Source organism: Coptis chinensis, chromosome 6 (assembly GCF_015680905.1).
Source record: "Coptis chinensis isolate HL-2020 chromosome 6, ASM1568090v1, whole genome shotgun sequence".
NCBI classification, from domain to species: Eukaryota; Viridiplantae; Streptophyta; class Magnoliopsida; order Ranunculales; family Ranunculaceae; genus Coptis; species Coptis chinensis.
The window spans coordinates 43,104,632-43,111,323 of record NC_141461.1 but is presented as its reverse complement, the minus strand read 5'-3'; positions in this window follow the sequence as shown (position 1 = coordinate 43,111,323).

Genomic DNA, 6,692 nt, shown 5'->3' with positions numbered 1-6,692 from the left:
CGACACATGTGCATACAAAACATGATAAACTCACTTCTCGATCTCTTACCATCTTATACTTTATATTTTCTTTATCTCCATTATCTTCTTCTTCAATTTCATCTTCTTCACGACGATATTTACAAAGAATTGAAGCTAATTTGACATCATATCGAGATGAATTTCTTCAAAATGAACACCACAAAAACTTGATTATCTAATCTTATATTTTTAATTACAAATTTGAGGAGAACAATTTTATCTTCAACTAAAAATTTGTGGAGAAGAGATTCTATTGAGAGTTGGGCTTTTAGAATTGTAAAAAAAAATGAGTTTCTTATTATTTTGGAAATTAGGTTTCGGTTTTGAGAGTGGAGATGAGAGTTGGATGCGTGGGTTCTTATTAGTTTTAGGGTACTATTGTCTATTTTGGACAAGAGTCAATTGTTGTCCTGGATAGTGGTTTCGAAATGAAGTTGAGTTTTCTAGCTATTTATTCCGGAGTTTAGTCCTAACCGGTTTTATTCCCCAATTTCTTATTTCTACTTTTTACCCTTTTATTTCTAACTGTGCACCCCCCAATTTCTCCCACCAAAAAAACCTATAACCATAATGCAATTTTCCCCCTCCCAAAATAAATTCAAACCAAAATTTCAAATTTAGCAGTTCATTTTCTCATTTTATTGCTGGAGTTTCATAAATTTTCATATTTTATATCAACTAATTCATGAATTTTTCTTTGAGATTTTTCATTGATGAACCAATTGCAATAACAAAAAATTTATGAGGAGCCACTAATACAGTTTGGTAAATTTTAGAAATTTGGAATAAGCTAGCTGGTTGTCAACCTGTATCTAGGGTGGAGTCGAACGATGCTTCCTCTTTCTTCCAGTACTGTTATTGGCTTCCGACTCCATGAGAGCAGTCCACATTCTCCTTACCTCTTATGGGTAAGGAGTCAGAACCATGCATGGTATTATAGTAATATCAAAGTTGAAATCCTTGTTTTAGTTTCTAGAAAAAAATGCATAGATGGGTAACGAACTATACCCTTAATCAAACATTGGGGTTTAAACTTTTTTTTGAGCAAGTTTGGGTATCCATGTCTACCACGTTTTGCAACGTTTGGTTCTGTTATACTTCCATCCATTTATTTCACACGTGTCACACTCTTTTTATCTTTCTCTAATTACGTGGCCCTAGTTTCCAATGTGGCTCTTTCTTATGTGGCAAATGGGTATGATACAATACTTATAATGCAAGATTGATTAAGCAACCACACATGCACGAATCACGTGTGATTTCAAATGGTATATTTATTTATTTTGATGGTTTTTTCAAATGGTATATAGACTAAGAAATTTCAAATAAATCGAGAAATTTCAAAAATCAGAGAAATTAGAAATTTCAATAAAGTATAACTAAGAACCCCTAACTCCCCCTTAGTTCTTGCTCCACCACCCCCAAATTAGATGCACACTACTTTGACAATGTCATCTTCGAAGAACTCAGTCAATTCGCGCAAATCTTGCCACTGTGGTGCTCCTTCTCCAATACGAGTGGCTGGTCCAGATTCCCAAAATCCAGGAAAGAAGTTTTTTGGTTGTGGACGGTATAATAGGGAGACCAAGACTAGAGCATGTGGGTTCTTCGTCTGGGATGATGAAGAACAAACAAATCATGAAGATGCCCATTAAGAAGATGTTTTGATCGCTGAGAATAGACAATTAAAATTGAGAATTATGGATTTGGAGAAGATGAATGCACTTCTGTGGGCCAACTTGGAGAAGAAGAATTTCGAATGGAGGCTGAAGAAGGTAGTAGCTATCTTTGTTCGTGTAGTGATTGTATTTTGGTTGTGTTTTCTTTGAATTTGTAAGAACAATTTGTAATGAGAAGATTTCTAATGAGAATGAACGCAGTTACATGGATTTCTACTGGCTTTCTGCTTGAGATTTCTAAATAATTATTTTTCTTCATAGCATTACATAGCAAATTCCAAATACACGCATTCATCTTTAAAAAGCATTACTAGAAGAGGTTGATTCTGCTAAATATGATTGCCCATAGTCATCTACACTCCCACTGTCCAAGCTATAACAATTATCACTATCACATTGCCCACATGAACATGAACTATAGGAGGTTGATTCTGATGGAACAGAAACAAGAAGACCTTCACCAATCACCTTAGTTCCTTCCAGTTGTTGGCACACTTTTTTTCCCTCCTTGTAAACTACATTGGTTTTCATCATGTTGTTGCTGCTACCCTCAGCTTTGGGTTTTCGGTTTGCAACTCTCTCTATTCTTGAACCAGTTCTAACCCATGATGCAATGCGCCCCTTACCCTTACTAGTATTCTCCTTGTTCTTCCCCTGACCATTATTCTCCTTCTTCTTGCCAGTATCAATTGTTTTTTTTTTTTTGAGATGTTCATCAATGGTTGGTTTATTTTGGTTTTATAGATAAGATAGCATTGAAGAAGTCCACCAGTTTAGTATTGGGAAGGGAAAGATGCAGTTGAAATTGAATAGTATAGGCTAGGCAATGTATAGGCTACAGAGGGAGTACATCTTTGGGTAATTACGAGAATTTGGAATTGAATTGACCCTATGCATGGGGTTATCTAAAACAAAACTAGAAGAAAATTTCAAACTAGAAATAAAATAGAAAAGAAACCCACCAAACCCTGAACAAGCAGTAAAACAAACATTTTATAACAAGAAATAAGATCAACATGCATCAACAAACTATTTTAATGTTTTCCATGTATCCAAAAGAAACATCTAGAACAAACTCCAAAATGACCAAAATAAAGATACATTAATAAACATGAAACATCAACATAAAGATATCCCAGAACCAAGCTACAACATCAAATTTTCCACTGCTACTTCATTGCAGCAGATCTTGTCTTCACACCTGGAGTAGTTGCTCTTGCATCCATAGTTCTTTTTCTAGTTCTTTTGAGACCCAGTGTTGTAGGTTTTTTCTTGTTAGGGCTTTTTGCAGGTACCGCATTTGTAGTTGTGGAACTTTGTGTACCAAGATGAGCAGATACTTGAGTTGATGTTGTATCAGTTGTTTTCTTTGAAACTCTTCCCATTGGAGCAGTTGAAAATTGAGCTCCTGATCTGGTCCCTGATGATGGTCCGTTAGAAATTTTAATAAGTGGCCCTTCTTGTCCTGGAATCTGCATGACATAAGCATAAAACAATAAACTCTAGAAACTAAGCTTTACACTACAGAGAACCTACAGAGAATGGTAGCATTTGAGGCCCAGTGTATTACCTATAAAGAAATTTCTAACTATATATTATCTTAAGCATTTGAGGCCCAGTGTATTCAGAATAATACATTACTGTATTAAACTCATTCTGTGATGCTTTCTCTGTCCCACTAGATACTGTTGCCTTCCCCTTGTCCTTTTGAGCAGTGCTTGGTGTTGCATCTCCCTTACCCATACTAGTACTTGATGCTGCCTTCCCCCTCCCTTTACTAGTGCTTGGTGGTTTATTTGTCCCCTTGGCAGTACTTGCCTCCTTCTCTTTTCCTTTGGCAATGGCCTCTTTTCCTTTGGCAGTGGTTGCTTTCTTGGCAGTACTTGTTTCTTTCCCCTTCCCCTTAGTTTTAGTTCTTCCCTTACTCTTAGTTTTTAGCCTTGAACTTGGATCTTCAGTTGGAGTAGTTGTTGGTTCTTTTTCTTTTCTTGCTTTCTTGGTTGGCTTGGAACTTTCACTTTCAACACTTACATCCTTCTTACATGTTGTCCTATTATGGCCAAGTTCCTTGCACTTTGAACACCTAATCAATGTCCCCCTTTTACTTAACTTAGTGCTACCACTACTACCTAGTACTTCATGATACTCCTTCCTTCTTACTTTCTTAGGCATACCTGGCATTCTCCTTGAAAGAGGAGGCAAGATAATCTCTCTATTTATAACAGGCCATAACTTCTCACCATTCAAGGGTTTCATGAAGTGATTGTATGCCTTTTGGTAAACTTCAATTGTGTAGCATCTGTGTACATATATGTCGGGGTTCTCCTTCATTGCATAAATTGCAGCTCTTTGCATGACGGCAAGGTATGCCAACCAACTCCCACATCCTGCATGCACAACTCCTAGTTGCTAAGTCAACCACATACTTGTCATCTCCATGACTCACTTCAAATGCATGTTGACCACAATCTTGAGGTACCCAATACCTAGAGTGCATTTTGTTTTCCTCCACTTCACACCTTTGTTGGGGAGTAAAGGCTGTCATGCCAACCTTCTATTATTTCTCTCTTCTTTTGCATCCTAACCATTGTACCCACCCTTATATCCTCCAACATTGCAATAATATCCTTTGACCTGGCCTCAATAATCACACCATTATAACACTCACACATATTGTTTTCAACATTTTCACAAGTAGAAACAAATGAGAAATAAGATCTACTCCACTGCTGAGGATTTTGCTTCTTTAGCAAATACTCTTTTGCATCTGGATCATATGCTGCAATTTTAGACATCACCTTCTGAAACTCTGCATGAGTTGCAGCTTTACTTGCTTGCCAAAACAAAACTTTGAAATGAGCACCTACAATAAAGCATAACTCATATTAATTTGAATTTCAATTAATTTCTTAAACTGACAAAACAATAAAAACTTAATGTAAAGGAAGAATGTCAACTTACCTGAGAAAGTCTTCCTGAAATTTGCATAGATATGCCTTGCACAACATCTATGTTCTTGCAAAAAGGCAATCTCTTTTATAACTCTGTCTAACCCCTTTTGTTGGTCTGTTATCAAAGTCAAACCAAGACCTTCAGACTAAATGTAGATCATCTATCAACAAGTCAAGAAACCATCCCCACTCAGTGTTCTCTCCTTCCTTCCAATGTGCCCCAAGCAATTGGATACATCCGTTATTACCATCCCTACCAACAAATGTTAATAGTTCTCCTTTTACAATAACCCTTAAGAAAGCAACCATCTAATCCTATAACAGACCTACAACCTTCAATAAAACCTTTCCTGAGAGCATCAAAGCAAATATACATTCTCTCAAACACTGCTGGATACAAGAGCATAGGGTTCTCTGGGTTAGTGTTCTGTTGACATTGTCTCTTCACTGTAATCTTAATAGTTGAACCAGGATTCTGCTTTGATATTTCAGCACCATAGTCCCAAAGCTTAGCATACACCTTTTTTTATAACCTCATCAATTTGTCCAAAAGCATGTTGCTTAGCTCTATAATACTTGAATTTTGACACATTGAATGTGAATGTTTGCTTGACTTCTTGTACCATATCCTTCACTTTCCAATTTGGGTTCAGCAAAATCCTGTCATACAAAGTCATGCCCAACCACTTGGCATCAGCAAGTTGGATAGTCAAATCCCTAGAACAAGTGTGCACACCTTTGTTATAACTCTTTATCCGGAAGCTATCTTCTAATTGCATTTTACTTGCCCACAGCCTCCACTTACAACCCTCAGCACATTCAGCAAGTATTTTACTCTTTTTATTCACAGTCATCCAAACAGGGCAACCTTTTGCAACAACATAGTCTTTCAAAGCCTTTTTCAGTTCTTCATTAGTCCCAAACCTCATCCCTAACTAAAACTCAAAACGTTTGTAATCAATGCTTGGATTAAATATGGGAAACTTAGACTTCGTCTAAGGCTGAGATCACCTTCATCATCTTCTTCAGGGCTGTCATAGTCAGAACTATCTGGACATTCAATGTCTTCAATTGTTGTATCACCCACACTAACACAACTTGGTCCACTACCACCTTCACTTCTATCTCCAACAATTACCTCTCATTCTACATCTCCATCAGTTGGTTCAACACCTTTCTCATCACCATCAGTACCCTCAGTCACTTGTTTCTTCTTCTTATTCTTCACTTCTAGTAGATTTTTCTGCCTCACTTCAACAAGCTTTTCATCTAAATCACTTAGATGATCCAAACTTGCAGCTTCACTCACATCCTCATCACTCTCATCATCTACATAGTGTATCTCATCTTCAGAGCTAGAGTCTTCAGGTTCAGGTTTCACCAAGTCCACCATGTCCACCATCTTCACCATGTTCAATATACAGTTCAACCTTACCAGTCACCCTTGCAATTTTCATCATTTCATTTGTACTACTATCATCAATGACTAATCTATTAGAAGATGTGAAAGTCTTTCCAGGATGGGCATAGTACATCTTAATCATGTTAGAAATCCCTACAGACTTCACCATATCCAGTAGCTCAAAGAAACAGAACTTATTATAATCCACTCTGTAAAAGTATTCTAGTTTATATCCCTTATAATAAGGTATTGGCTCAGACACAAACTTCCCCCCATGGTAAAGTTCTATGCAAAAATCTGGTTCCACTAGAAATAAACCTTCCAATATATGATCCACTGAACAAAACAAACAAGACAAAAGAAAATTTTAATATTATTTGACTGAAAACATACAAATATAATTGATTAACTATTATAATATACCCCACATTAACAAACAACAAACCAAAACGTACACTTTAATATTATTTTACTGATAACCTACATAACTAATTGATTGACTGTTGTAATATACTCAACATTATTATTCAAATGAGCACTGAGAACAAAGAAACTAATTTTCTATTATTCTAGAGTGGGAATCGAGAAGCTTTATGCTAAATAACACAAAATCAACTATTATTCTATTGAAACCCTAGA